This window comes from Spodoptera frugiperda, chromosome 13 (assembly GCF_023101765.2).
Source record: "Spodoptera frugiperda isolate SF20-4 chromosome 13, AGI-APGP_CSIRO_Sfru_2.0, whole genome shotgun sequence".
Lineage (NCBI taxonomy): Eukaryota > Metazoa > Arthropoda > Insecta > Lepidoptera > Noctuidae > Spodoptera > Spodoptera frugiperda.
Window position 1 is genome coordinate 2,809,876 of NC_064224.1, and position 16,623 is coordinate 2,826,498.

Consider the following 16,623-nt stretch of genomic DNA (forward strand, 5'->3'; position numbering starts at 1 on the left):
CTGTACTATACTGTACTGCACTAGACTGTGCAGTTAAATCTTAGGTCCATACAGCTTACACAACTTACGATTTAACTGTACAGTTTTATCTATTCTTAATTCGATTTAGTTAAAACTGTACCTCTACCATGAATTTGAAGCAAATTTTAGTTCCACAGGTGGCCGTCATTGTAAAATTGGCCATACAAAGAATTTGCGTCGTCGCGCTAGCGACTATCGACAAATACTATTGCTTCAAACTCATGGTAGAGGTAGAGTTCAATTATTTGTTCTTCAAATTTCACGATTTAACTGATCCATCTTTTCTTTTGTCAAGATTTTTTAAAATATATGAAGTTACTTTCTATACGAGTTAAAAACTAGATTTGTTCAGGAATCAATCTACCGGATATTATATCCTTTAAATAAAATATTTGCGCAACACAGAAACAGACAAAATACCATAATTACATCATTGTGACAAATTTTCTCTCACGTCGTATAAAGTCGTAGCTCGAATACATATCATTCGATTATTCGCATAATCGACTTTCGAACACATCGATATTGCCTTTAATGAATCGATTTGAATTGCAATCGAATAAAACTGTGGCTAGACACTAGTACCGTTTTATTTCTATTTAAATGTAGTATTTAATCGTTGACTGTGATGTGTTATTTATGGCCACATATTCAGTCTATGTCACCGTCTATTTTTTTTACTCACGGTACAATAGCTTTTATCTGTATCATTTATATACATAAATTATATTTATTTTTGCAAATAGGTTATAATATAACAATATTACACGTCAAAGTCTAAAATAACTAGATGAGGTCGGCATTTCCTACCGGACTACTATGAAAAGAAATACCGAAATTAACTAAGAGTCCAGATATCATAGTCTCTATTAAAATTCTAACAATCAAATAAAGAATAATGTGAGAGAACCGTGCAAATTGATTATGTAGTGGTGGGACCTGTTCAGATGGCAGCACGCATGTATCAGTTTACAATTAGCTCAGCTGACGGCTGTTGCTGAGTCAGACTCTTACTGACTTAAAACCACCCCGTTCCTACCCCTGCCTTTCGAGTCGGAGCCCCGGTAAACCCGCTAGACAGTTTGCAGCTCCAGGCCTCAGTCAGTCTACTTATTCCAAAAGTTTCTACATTTGGACAAGGTTAATTATTTAACTTAGTGTAGTCTAATTAAGCGATTGGTCATCGCTTCAATTCAAATATTTCGATAGTTGAGTTGACTGTTGATTATCAGACTTCTAATAAATTAAATTGTTCCTTTTAATCGTCTAAATATTAAATTAAAATATAAACTGTGGAGTAATTAAGCAATTAATAGTCCATTTGGCATCGTTCTGACTTGTCTAATACATTTTAATATTGTTAGAAGAGTTATTACGTTTAGGGTATTCTTTCACCAGATATGTGCTATGCTACAAAGATGTATTAGCTAAGCTGTAAATTATGTGACTGTTTCCACCGATACTAAGCTGTGTAGCGATGCGATTAAGATGTGATATGAAGATGTCCTGACGCAAAGTACCTATCTTTCACCAGATATGGGCTATGCTATGAAGATGCAATAGCTAAGCTGTAAAATTATGCGACCGTTTCCACCGATACTAAGCTCTGTAGCTGTGTGAGTAATGTGTTATGAAGATGTGCCGTCGCAAAGTAGCTGTACGAGGAAGATGTGCAGCTCGAGTATACGATGTATCGATAGTAGGGAAGCCATCCATTGCACACATTCATAGCGCGCTTAGCTGAGTCAGTGAGTGATATGATTGGTGGAAGCCAAACGCATCCACAGCAACGTAGCATAGCACATCTCTGGTGAAAAAGCACCTTTATACTAATGGACAGAATGACTGTTAGACATTGAAATTGATGTGATTTTGTTTTTTATTGTCATTAGCATACAAATGGTAATCGTCTAGAAATAACATAAACACTATATTTCCCCTGTATGATGAACGATGGTCGAGTGGTTAACACGTGCGATTGCTAGGTAAGGTTCGATTCCCGGTTCGAGCAAAGTAATACTGGTTTTTTTTTCGAAAATTTCTCAGTAGTAACACGGAATCTGGTTTGTGCCCAATACATGGTAAAAGGCTCACCCCCTATTACATGAGACTTATAACACAAAATGTCGTTTGTCATAATGAGCACCTCTACCTACCCCTTCGGGGACAAAAGGCATGACGTTGACGATGACGTTATAACACAAAATTAAAATGGTAAAAAGTGCTTTGCTTTTTTTAAGCTTTGCCCCATACTAGGATTTTTTCCTGTATCGTGAGTGCGTTTACAAACATACAAGTTCACATACACATGACACTCAGACCCGAAACAACAATTTGTGGATCACCCCAGACGCCGCGCCAATCGTGCAACCATTTGCTTCCTTTTAAGTGACTCATAACTGTGTTATGTGTCAAACGTTTTGTATTTATTTTTAAATGTTCACATCATAGTAGAAACTAAAAAAGTGGTCGAGAAATCAGACACTAACGATGCTGACATCATGATTACTAAAACTTAATGCAAGTGTTATTAAAAGTTGATCATCACTATATTATGACACAGCAGCTTAGGTAAATAATATTTAAACTTTCCTCAATATTAAGTTAATTACTATGTTTTTCGGCTTATTAGTGTAATTATTTGACGGATTTGATTTGATCTATTAGGAACTTGACTAGTTTCAAGCCATACTAGAGGCTCATATTCAATCAATTAATATCATTATGAAGCGAAAGAGGTATGTAAGATTTGTAGCAATTGACGTTACATAGTCTCTACTTATGGGAGATGGGAGACAGGCGTGAGGTTATGTATGTATGTCTATACTATTATCTATATTATATGATGACTATACTTGGGCTAGTAATCCTCTACTGTTGCTTACGTCTCATGAAGCGCTAATAACTTACCATCAGGGCTACTCTTGAAACCAATCTCAATGTCAATGCAATTTCAATTCAATAAAATCTCAATAATTATTCAATGTGAAAACTAGACAACCCCAATTGCATATTTTAGAGTACGAAATATAAAACCAAACTTAACATCACTATAATCAAAAAGCATTTTTTTTAAAAACACGTTGCCCCACATTAGGAATTTCTCATGTGTCGGGGGTGCGTTTTACAAACATACAATTTCACATGCACATGACACCCAGACCCGAAACAACAATCTGTGGATCACACAAAGAGTTGCTTCGTGCGGGAATCGAACCCGCGACACGTTACACGGCAGCCAGTTGCCCAGCCACCGCGCCAACCGTGCAGTCATTATATTACAATGAGTAATTTTATTACTTCTACATAATCATAATACTAAAACAATACTTTCCACTTTCCTCTAAGAATACCTTACATTAACGCGAACATAGTCGGAACCCTTTAAATACTTACTCTAATTAACTAGATGTTAATGCTAATGTCTCTCTTGTTCGTCTTCACTGACCTCTATGTGCATTGTTAGTAGAGCCACATTGAAGAGTGCAGAAGTACCAGTTTTGTTGTATTTTGATCAAATTGGTTTCAAATGTAGGAGAGCCATACTTCGGCTCGACCAGAGTAATACCACTGCCTCACAGAAAACCGACGTGAAACCACGTTTTCGTGGGGTTTCGTTGTGTGAGTGATGTTACCGGAGCCCAATTCCCCCATTACCAATCTTCCCCATCCCCATTCCCGAACAACAACCCTTAAATTCCTAAGTCCCAAAAAGCCGGTAACGCACTTGTAACATCTCTGGTGTTTCGAGCGTCCACAAGCGATGGCGATTGCTTACCATCAGGTGATCCGTCTGGACGTTTACCAGCTTATTCTTAAAAATAAAATGTAATTATTGCGTGTCCGTTATCACGTCCTTTCATCCTCAAAAGAGCGGACGAATGGAATGAAATGGAACTTTTTACCAGTTGTGTTATTAGTTCTAAGTAATAAGAGGTGTTCACCTGTCGTCAGAACAGGCAGATGTACTTTGTACTTGTCCAAAGGCAATTTAAAGATTTTAATTTTTAAGACTGAAAGACAACTATTATACCTATTTCTAAATATTTTCTAGAAAAAGTGGTACTCGTAGCGAGGCTTCTGTTATTAATATTATGTTAGCCATGTTTAAAAATGTTCGTTATGCGTTTGTTGTGAAAGTGATCGTGATTCGGCGCGCGTGCGCAGAGCTCATGGTGAAAACATATGGGACTCGGTTTTGACGAACTTTTCAAGAAATTGCAATATTTTGTTCTATTTAGTCATTCGCTTTCTTCAAAGTAGGCATTCTAAAAAAATTGGTAAACCAAAAATAAAATAGCATACTCAATCCCCCTCCCCTATTCTCAAACCTCAATCCGCAACACACCAGTGGAGTCACCACTGGTGTTGCGGGTATCAACGGGCGGTGACTGCTTATCATCAGGTGATGCATCGGCTTGTTTACCACCATATTCCATAAAAAAAAAAAAAACAAAACGATTTAGATAAACATTGAATATCCAGAACCATAATAAATCTTCAACCAACTACCAACTCCAAAACAACACTTCTAAGCGCTTCGCTTCAAGCTTCCTTGTGCGAACTGCTAGGGAGTGGAACTCCTTCTGATGGGTATAACCTGGGTGTCTTCAAAGCCCGAGGGAATAGGTTGCTTATTTTTTTATTTTTTTTTTATTTATTTATTCATTTATTTCAGGCTTCATAGGCCCATATCAAATACTATAAACTAATACATTAGAATTTATAAATACTATACATACATAACAATATTACAATTATAGATAATTAATAATTAGGTCACACGAAGAGACGGCGTCGTGTGTCGCGCGGTGTCCGGTAGCCGACCTCGGAACCGTCGGTAGACTACCCCTCGCGGCCAAAACTCCTCTTTCATGAAGGTCGACAGATGTTCAGTCGGCACCCTGACCACAAAGGACTTGAAGTCCACTCATAGTAGTCATTATGGGCAGACGTGCTCCACCGTAGGCCGCATCATCACTTACCATCAGGCGAGATAGCGGCCAAACGTCGACCCATTTAACATAAAAAAAAATAATCACCCAACATTAGCCGCCAACACCAATCATGCTCGACCAAATATCAGTCCGTATAACCCACATGATCTCGTGACCGCCACACCACACATTATTTCACATGATCAGTGTTACATAACCACATAATGTGATGATTGAACAGTTTCGGTCGCTACGTGAGACACTTCCGACTCTTACTTGGGACGGAAATCCTTGTTAATAACTTGATTTTAATTATTGTAATTAACAAGAAGGAGCACACTTTGGGTGGTCTTTTGAGTTAAGTAAGTCAATGGTTTCTTTTTTCTACAGTAAGTTAACTTGAATATTGAACCTTGAATCTAAAGAATAGGGTATAATAAAATTAAACCTGTAACTGCCATCAGAAAACTGTTGAAGGCAAATCCTCCTCTTACGTAGATCACCGGCGACCTACGTGGCAGTTAACGTGTTAAAAACAATTGAATCTGCAAGGTGAAAAGACCTAATAACAGTTGCTGAAAGTCACTGGATGCTTAACACTTAATACTGCAGATTTGGAAGTCTTAAATATAGCTGATAGAATTTTAAAGATCAGATGACAGTGCGACGTTTTATCACCTGATTATCTATCAATAATATTTTTATAAATAATAAATAACACTAACAATTTCCTTTTATATTTTCTTATCAAAGAAAACTATGAGTTTCCTCCACTTCCTCCAACCAATCTTGAGAACAGCACCATCTATTAAATATAGATAGAACTAACAACGACCTAACATAGCGCATACGACCAAAACTGGTAATTTCCCTTTCACATTTCATTAGTTTAGAAAGAAAGTCGTCTTGTGTGGAGTGAATGTGTGAACTTTCCTTGTGAATGTTTTTGAGGCTCACGGTAGTGAGATGTCACATGGACTTTCTAATAGATGGCGCTGTTCAAGGTCAATGTTATCTCAAGGCTTTCCTTGTAGTTGTATTGTGACAGCCAAGGATACCCGCAACACCAGAGGAGTTATAAGTACATGGCTATTGGAGATTTGGAAATTGGAAATACGGAAGGTGTGACTTCAACGTCCAGTGATCCTATTCACAAAAAAATACTATATATAAAAGTTTTTTACGAATTATTATGTATTTTCCTGGTTGAAAAAATTATAGCAGAACTTAATACAAAATTTATTATAAGGTTGAAGTAAGCACAACATATTAATCAAGGCAAATACGTCCAGCATAGACAGCTAGCAACAGAGAAACTCCTGATAAAGGTTAGCAAGGATAACTTTAATTATGAATTGAAGGGTTGTTTGGAAATCGAGGATTGGGAAGACTGGGAATGGGGGTAATAGGTAACCCCACTGACACAACGCAAGCGTTGGTTTCACGTCAGTTTTCTGTGCATGCAAGTATGGCTCTCCCACACTTAACACTATGTAACCTATATTATGAAATATCGAAAACGATAACCAAAAACAGTTTCACTTTTCACCTATACACGCAATAATATGTTACATCGCATTAATATGGAGCGTCATTCTTTAAAAGGATATAGTGTTACACTACATATTAATTAGTTAGTCGTTTCCGTCTACTTAGTACATGCATATTAATATACGCACAAATAAAGTAGGTACCACCGAAAGTGCTACTCTTACTAATTTGCAATATATTAATAATAATTATGAATATTTAATATGGTTGTATTATGTCATAGTTAGTGTTTGTGTTATAAAGTTTTGAATTCGTGAGTGTATTTTTTAATGGTCGGAATACTTTTTTGTTGTAATGCTTAAGCATAAGCACTTATGCATAATTACCACTTTTTAGTGGCCTCTATCATTGTTAACTGTGAAATAAAAAAGTTAGTTATTTGCAAGTTCAAATCGAAAAGACTGTTGCAAACATTTTTATGGAGAGGAAGTCCATAGCTAAGCAGTAGACTATCTATGAAACAAATACAAAGAGGACATGTCAAAACTGGAATTTCCTTTAAAGCGCGGGACGTTACAAACCACGCCCCTTTCTATTTTCCATCTAGCGGTTCCATACTACAAAAACGTTGCCAATTTTATTGTCCACGTTTTAGTATGCCACTTGATGAAACCCTACTAAAAAGTGAAGATCTTGAGCCCTTATAATAGATTATAAGCGCTCAGAATCTCCATCCCTTTTTACTTATAGTATCATTAAATAGGACCCATTTGTTTTGTAACAATGCACAATCATATTTTGGCACCTCCTCTTTGTACTTGCTTCACAGCCTATTGATGATAATATCTTACGAAAATATAATGATACTTCTAATAAACCACATCAAGCAAAAAGACCGAACCGAAACGATCCACGAAGCTACTAACGTGGTAGCACGTGTCAAATCAATCAACATGGCAGCCGCAACAATAGTGTTATATTCCCATAGCTTGCTATTGTTCCAACGATATTAACTTTCGATATGATCGGTGAAAACTCGCGATTGAACATCTTATGGGATTATAATTAGTTATCATTACCTATATTAGTGTCGAGTTATTGTGTAATGTATTCTTTGATAAAGTAATAACCGTCACACCTGTGTCATTTAAAGGTTACTTAACTCAGTCCTTAGCATTTTTTTCGGAACAAATTCGTTACTAAAGAATAGTTTAAGTAATTATTAAATGTTTCTGAGTACGGCGAATAGTTGTATATTAGGTGATCGTGATCAGTTATAGACTTGTTATTTGTTACAGGTTTTATCGAATACGTGTTACTGCCAAACAAGAGTTCTTTAGTAAGCTTCCCGAGTTGAGCAAAGTAGGTACTTTGTCTAACTAAACCTAACTAAAATAATAAAGGGAATCTGAGACTTTTTAGAGACAAATAACCAATGAATTGGCTTCCGATAACGTCACTAGCACAATGAAACTCAGCGCAAGCGTTGTTTCACGTCAGTGTATCTCCGGTCGAGCCCGCCCATTCGCACCGAAGGCTCCCATGGCTCTTCCATAAAAAAAATCTGCATAATAGGCTGGATTTTCGACACTTTAATTAACGAATCTCTTCAAAACACCACTCACATAGTCACACAGCTTTACCCCTTCTCTTTACTCATGACAAATAACGTTACTAAACGATAGTAAAAATAAACGCCATCTTGGCTGCATCTGACGCACACACCTTTGATTGACAGCAACCAGTTGTACCAAATCTCTCACGTCGATTGAACTGGCAACTTGTCACTCAGTTTGTAGATCAAAATGATCCGATCTAGTAACTGAAACACGTGTTGAACTAAATACCTTTCAAGTGGACAGGTATGTATTAATCAGTGCAGAAATTTTTGAGGATGATTCAGATTCACACGTTTTTGTAAAATTGTTCGAGCTGAATTGTAAATTAAAAAGGCTCTTGCGAAATGCAAAACATAAATGATAATAAAAGGAGCCCACTGTAATTTTTTTATAGGACAAGCCCGCCACATCCTCCCAAACCTGTAACTCCTGTAAGCCAGGATCTACAGTAACAATAACATTTAAGCCCGGCTTGCTTGTCCGACTGTCTTGAATCCCGCAACGATATAAATCAGTCGATATTATTAGAGAACAAAAAGAAAACGATAGTTTCCACGTCCTCCGCCATCGAATTTAATGTAGGAGACAGAATGGCTTAAGCACACTGTGTATGGACTGTACCCACACAGATCGAACCCAATGGTTCCTTTAGGGCAGACGTTAGTACAAGCACTCAAATGACGATTTTATACCATCATTATCAACGACTGGAAGACGTTCACTGCTGAACAAAGATCGCTTCGATTCCCGATACCCCAACAACCCTTAATAATATGCTGGCAACGCACTTGTAACGCCTCAGGTGTTGCGGTTGTCCATGGGCGGCGGCGATTGCTTACCATCTCCTCTTTAACCGGTTTATACCATAAAAAAAACCAAAGACCGCCGCTGACAAACGCGCTACCCGTCGAACCACCTAGTGAAAGACCTACCCACGCTATGGCTTCCGCATCGACACTAGAAACGACGAGCGAAATTAATGACCAATCTCAATCGGATCAATCTTAATTTTTGACAGAAACTTCACACAACTAATGTCTGAAATCGATCTTATTACAACCGATTTTGGATCGAAATCGATTGTTAATTTCACCTGTTAGTTAGTATATTACAACTGGTTTTGTCTAGGCAGCCAATCAAACACTAACAGCCAATCATGAATACCTATACACACTGTAGGAGGTAAACAACATGTTTTGAATGAACAAAGGCCCAATTGAGGTCCGAATGTGGTACAAATGGTAATGTCTTTGTTTATAGGTCGCGCCCTACGTCGCCCTGTGACCTCGTGTTTCGAAAGCGAACTATGCAAAGAATTCTATCGGACTATGAAAGCGGAGGTGTGGAAGAAATCGAAAGTTACCGATATCTGTGATGTCGTACACGATGAGTTTCAAAAAATTAACCATTTTCGTTGAAAGATGTTTAGTTGAGACGATTTTTTAATGTCGTTCGATAGTCGTTGAGGTAATCCTACGATTTGAATTTTGTTTTTGATTTATTAATTTTGATTGTTATGCCGTTGTACATATTATTTAAATTAAGACCTGTAAGCTTTAACCTGTATATATTATTTAAATTAAGACCTTTAATAGACATGCAAATAAAGAATTTGTGTTTAAGTTTGAGTTTTTTTTTTTCTAGTTTTATCTAGTGTATTTAAATAAGCTGTGATAAATAGGTAATATTTGAAAATAATTATGTCTCTTAAATCTTTTAATAGACAGTAAGGTAGGTAGTCACAGTCAACGTCGAGTCAAAGTCATTTATTTCAATTACACCAGGAATGCTTTTTGGACGTCGAACAAAATTTTAAAAGTATCAGTCTGTCGTTCAGTCCTCTTGTAAAGCTATTTGCTCATTCCAAAGTATGTAGCTGAATCATATTCATACAATAATGTAAAAATTACAAAATTATTTGATTATTATAATTAGTATACATTACATATGGTATTATGCTAAAACAACCCATTTATACGTATAGACACAGCACTTAAAATCAAATTCAATGTATTTATTTAAAATAATCGTAAATTAGACACTTTTGAAACTTCAAATTGAATTGTCCGTCAGTCTGTCTATCAGTGAAGCTAGATGCTCGTTCCAAAGTGTAGTAGGACAAAACCACTAACACACTTTTTTCCTCCACAAACCTAACGACATTTTACGCACACGACACGACAAATCGTACACCATAAACATCATCTAACGGTCCCCTGTCATCTACATCTTAACTTTCGATATCTACTGATTAACGTCACCTTTCCCTTTCTATCACATAACATACATCCTCTATCCCGTTCCCACAATTTCGATATTTCACTGATCACATAGATAATTGTTCTTTTAATAGCTTTCTAACATGTGTAGATGTTGTTAAAAATGTATCGATGGCTTGACCGATCTTCGCCCACGTTATTGACAGTGGATTAGGAAAGTGGCACCTGATTGGTTAATTTGGAGATCCGGCCTGTTGGCTGTTAGGTTTGACTGATCAGCCAGCCAGTTACGTCTAAATATGGAACCTAAAAGAAATTGATTGTAGTTGTTGTTGATCTGGCTAAAATGATGGTTTAGCTTGATGATTGGTCTATGTTATTGTGACTACTTTCCACAAGATGGACTGTACGCTTGTTTGAGAATTTAGGTGACATACAAAAATTAAAGGTGTATCAACATTTGTAAGAATTGCTTTAATATTTAGGTACACCACTACACAGAAGGCATCTCTCAAACTGATTTTGGTACGAAACACCATTAAAAGAAACCTCTTCTTAACCAAATTTAATTTGTTCTACTAAAAGTTGGTATATCGTCTAGAAATCACGTTCTACGCAGTATCACATCAACAGCCTATAAGTGGCCACAGCTGACCAAAGGCCTCTCCGTGAGGAGAAGGTTTGAGCATTAACCACCCTTGAATTAGAAATTGTAAGTCAAAGTTTCCTCACGATATTTTTTTTTCACCGTTTGCCAGTGGTGTCTAAATAATCTTAAAAAGTAAAGATACTCTGAAAAAGTCACATTGATTCTTGCCGTTGGTAACTCGTGTATGAAAAGCGGGCGTCTAAAACCTCCAGGCAACCACAACGTTCGCAGTGTACCTAAAAAAAATCTGACTTTATCCATCATTTGATAGTTTTACCGCGCATTCCAATAAACTTCCGATCGGTAAATTTGCTTACGAACCGTAGAATTTTGACATAAGCTCCATACAAAATGTGTCAAAATTCTACGGCTCGTAGGCACATCTACCGATCCGTAGTTTATTGGAATGCGCCGTTACCCAAAATCTATGAGATATAGAACCTTCAATACTACATACAGTTGAGCCTAAAATAGATCCAAGTATAATAAAGAAAGCAGTAAACACAACAATTTGCATAACAACACATTGTTGACTGTGGTAAACTCGATCACCGCTTGAGACCATCTTACTAGCACAGTTCTCACAGTGTTTACTTTAAATTGAATACACATGATAGCATTTTTATAGCAACATGCATAGGAAATTAGCTTAAACTATGTTTTTGTTATATCCAGAAAATAATTTTCCAAGGTTCAGATACTTTCTGGAGCTGTAGACTACCTAACAGGTTACCAAGGCTCTGGCTCGAAGAGTAGGAGTAGGAATAGGATGGTTTGTAGTCATTAAGAGTCTTACACTCCTTATTGCTTCACCCATGGCGGGAGAAGTCCTTGGATGATTTTCATCTCACAAACAAATTATCCAGATACCTATGTTTTTTTTTAGTACAGATAGAGTAAGGCTCAATTCTCCCGACTCATCAAATCCCGATCGCCTAGTTCCCAATCAACAGAAGTACCAGTAACCCACTTCTCTCATGTTACGGGAGTCCACTGGTAGTGCTGATTGCCTACCAATCCTACCATCAGATGTCATCCAAAACAATAATGTTTATAGTTATCCCAAATCTGGATTTTGAAATTATATTCAATTTACTATTCTTTACGATCACCTATGTCTAACCATTATTTATAGATAAATCAGTTTCTAGATATGTGTGGCACTTCCTAAATCATTAAAACTATTATATAAGAACTACAGGTTCTCACATCTCTTTCAGAAATGACGTCACGGCCACACCTACAAGTCTACCTAGTCAAGTGTATAGCTGTCTAGACGCTTATTTTTATACTATTGTCTAAATATAACGACAGATATTTTTTTTATTAGATAGCTTCGATCTCAGGTGTAAGTTTAGAAAACATTACACATTTAATACACCTAATGAAACAATGTAACCAAGCATTTTATTGTGAACTTGATTGAAGAAAAGTAACCTATGGAGTTTCTTGCTCGTTTTCCTCCATTGGAATCTATATTTTGGGACGAGCCAATAGCTTTACTAGAGAACATGAAATCAATAATTTTTATTTTTATTTTTATTAGGTATATTGTGGTGGTTCAAAGTTAGATAAAAAAATAGGCCTTGCACAACTTAATATTAAAGAACCAAATCAACAGAGAAGATTAAATTAAAAATAGTCAATTATTTAGTCTAACAATCTGGGCAGAAAAAAAAATTAGAAATCAATTACAAAATTCAAAAACGTACGTAAGTACTAAAATAAAATCAATCCGAAAAAGACGAACATAAACAAATGAAATACTAGACACACAGACTACTCATCAGTTCCGAGTCTGGCAGGTCAAACGTCAGTCTAACCGTTTAATCGATTACTCGTCATATAATCGATTATGTAACTCGATTATTTAATGAGTGTGCAAATCGATTCTCTCTGTCTATACATATTGGTTGTAGACAGTTTACACACTTGAGTTATGTTTGGAGACGTAATATGATTCTGTAGGACTGTTTATAGTATGTTAAATGGTTGCCAAGTGAATCTATCCTGTTTGAAGTTTTAGGTTTTATTTGTTGATTGGTAGGTGTAATGTCGATTTCATTCATCTTGTTTCTTCTGATATATGTAGTTGAAAATTTTTAACTCAAAGTTTTATAACAGAGCCTACAACCCCGTCCAGTCAGTCATCTTGCTGATATCGTGTCAGTACCTAGCTGGAGAGCACTACAACGCAACGTCACGCCTTTTATCCCCGATGGGGTAGGCAGAGGTGCTCATTACGACACGTAATGCCATTTTTGCCTGGAGAGCACTCTATACTGAATTTGCCATTTTTGCGAAGGCAAAGTCATCCAATGACTTCTCCCACCCTGGGTGAGGTAAGAAGGAGTGTCAGACTCTTACTAACTAAAAACTACCCTGTTCCTACTCCTGTTTTTCGTGCAGGAGACCCAGTAAACCCCTTATGTAGACTAAAACTCCGGATTAGCCAACTAGCTGGAGAGTATTCTACACTACATTTACTTAGACGTGGTCTTCACTTCATGAAACTTCTACCTCAACGGTTATCGATACTCCGACAATTATGATCCGCCCCTATTTGTACTTGTTGTCCGTAAACTCACTCAGAAAGCGAAACAACGTACATAAGCATTGTTTTACGTGAGGCCATGGTATCACACCCGTCGAGCGGGCCCATTCGTGCCGAAGCATGGCTCTCCCACATGCAACAGTTTATCTATGAGATTCTACCATGCGTCATAAAGAAAATAAAAGCGTATATGATCACTTTAGTTCTGGCAGAAGTCATTAGAAAATGTATCGCATGTGTGACGTGAACATAATGATTATCACACGAACACTTTTTTATATGATAAAGTCCATAGCTATTAGCAGTTCGTTAATCTGTATACATTTATGTAACAAGTCACAAAGAAAATTATGTATCTTTTTAAGTGGTTTTCGTTTTGTATCAATAGGTTTTATAAGGAGTGTTCTGAATGAAACGTAACGTCAGTTTTTACGTTTGCGTTTTTATGAATCTCGAAATCGATTCTATAATTATTATTTAATCTCTTATGGATCTAAAAGTTACAAGTATTATTAATTTGTTTCTAATGTACGAAGTTATGAAATTGCAACATCGTTTGGAGATTAGGTATAGGTTTTTTTTTTCTTTTTGAATAATCATCCAATAACTTCTTCCCGCGTTGGGTGACGCGAGAGGGAGTGTCAGAATCTTACTGACTAAAATCCACCCCGTTTCTTCTCCTTTTACACGGAGCCCCGGTAGCCTGTACGTAGTCCGCCCCGACTGAAAAATATTAAATATCTTCTGATCCACGATTGGATTGTGGATCTTACTTCATACTTAATTATTGGAAACATTCGGAAAGATACTTAAGTACTTGCTCCATTCGATGCTACACTATGGAACGAGCCCCTAGCTTCACTGACAGACAGACTGGCTGACAATTCTGACAAAACTGTCTAATCAACGACCAATTGAAATGCTATTACTTCGACTTTTACTGAAAGAATTAGTATAAAAATATTATATTTCTATTTCATCACCAATCAGAATGTAGTTCTTGATGTTTGAGGAGTATAATAGCTCTAGTGTTCAGTGGCAGTAGGTTAAACGTTAGGGCTCACTCACACTGACAAAATCGCAACGATCTTTTTTAGCCAGTACGTGAGTTTACATTTTTAATGTTGTAAAACAATAACGTTTTCATTATATGGATAGTATTATTAGAAACATTTTGATCAAAACGTAACATTAGTTTTTTTACTTGTCCTTGTGCTGTTACCGAAAACAGCTTTACTAGATTTTTTGATGTTGAATTTTTTACGTTTTCATTATCAGTTGTACTTTGTAACTTATGTACTGATGGGGTCCAATAGGACTAATGTCTGATCCGGAGCTGCGGACTACCTAGCGGGTTTACCGGAGCTCCGGCTCGCAAAACACGAGAAGGAACGGGGTGGTTTTTAAGTCATTAAAAGTCTGACACTCCGTTATGCCACGCCTAAGGCGGGAAAAGTAATTGGTTGATTTCTCCCCCTTAAATAAAATAAAATAAATGTGTTGCTGTGTGATTATACACGTATGGTATGAATAAAAAAATATATAAATTATTATTGTAAAACTCAAATCAAAAACGCACTCATGCTTTAGGGAAATCATCTAATGGTACGCGCGTCAGCTACCGTCTGACAGCGCCTTAAGGCAAGCACGTTCCAAAGTAGGCATTTTAGAATGATATCCACCATAACAGACTTGGAACAGGTTTCGTGTAGTTTCTAATTCTACATCCACTCATTATTTGTCTTAATGTTGTATTGGCTTCAAATAAAGGTGTTTGCTGGACAATTTCTAATTAAACATCTCTTACGATAGATTTTTTGTGTTCCGTAATTAGTGGTTCGGTTCGTAGTTATGGAAATGGGGTTGGTTGAATAAGAATGTGCTGTTTCATGGTTTCTTTTCATAGGCAGGTGTAATTAATTTGTAATACTTATTTACTTATGTTATAAATCTCATGTAAATAGATAATCAAAGAAAAAAATAAAATTGGACATGATTCCAGATTTCGTACTACGATAAGACTTTCAGAAAAAACAATGAAAATAGTCTTACTAAATCAAATTCTAACTTAGTTCAGCAATAAAATTAGCCCCCATACTCACCCAGATACTGGGTGATAGACCCTTAGATAAATAATTAGCACTTACTGTAACCTTCAATTAATATACTACCTCTGATTTTATTGTGTTTATTTTATTACTGCAAACATCATTAGTAGGGGAAAGTGGGGTAAACGCGAACGCGGGGTAAACCCGAACCCAATAGTTTTAATATGTTAGAAAGATATAGCCGTATATCACTCGCCGGTAACTCAGAGATCACGCCACCACCAGTGCCAGTCAACGACACGGGAGACGCGGGCGCACGTACTTTTCAAGGTATGTCAATTTTAATATTTTCAATGTTTTCGATGTAATTTTTTGATAAATTGAACTTGGTGTAGCTTTATTTCTATTGAGAATAGTTATTTAACCTTTACATAGTGGGAAACTTACATACTAAACCATTCAAATGACAGTGACGCATTTGGTAAAAGTTTTATAACTTAAAATATTTTTTCCATTTTATTTTTTTCGACCCGGTGGGGTAAAGGCGAACGCTGTATATCGGGTAATCTCGAACGTTCGGCATTACTCCTCTCTCCTTTTTTTGTTAGTTCCCTGTTAATTTTTTTTTCCAACTAGCCACTGGCAAATAGGGTATAGTATTTTCCAGTCTATGTTGATTTCTTTGTGGCACTAAATTATGTTGTCGGGTGATTTTGATAATGCTAAACATCAAATAAATTGTTTCAGATGCCCCGTAATTATAAAAGAAAAACTGAAACTAAATACAGTTTAGAGGATCTCAAAAAGGCTATAGTCGATGTTCAAACCAAGAAACTCAGCATTGGCAGAGCAGCAAATACTTGTGTTCCAAAAACTACAATTTACCTTAGTAATGTTAGTACGTGATTACCCCACTTGGTGTTCGGCTTTACCCGACATCAGTTGGGTAAAACCGAACACTAAGGGTTTTGTTTTTTGGTCATTTTGTTATATTTTATTAAAAAAATATATGATGTTAATTAGTAATACGTTAGCTAGATAAGTAAAGTTTATAATTTAATAATTAAAGAAACTCTGTGATTTGA

At 36.4% G+C, this 16,623-nt stretch overlaps 1 long non-coding RNA gene across 1 annotated transcript; it reads left to right on the plus strand.

Annotated features, from left to right (window-relative positions):
- The first annotated feature begins 15,703 nt into the window (after nt 1–15,703).
- On the plus strand, nt 15,704–16,623 carry LOC126911309 (uncharacterized). Its single transcript, XR_007705832.1, has 2 exons — nt 15,704–15,868; nt 16,286–16,623. It is a non-coding gene; the product is annotated as an uncharacterized LOC126911309 (long non-coding RNA).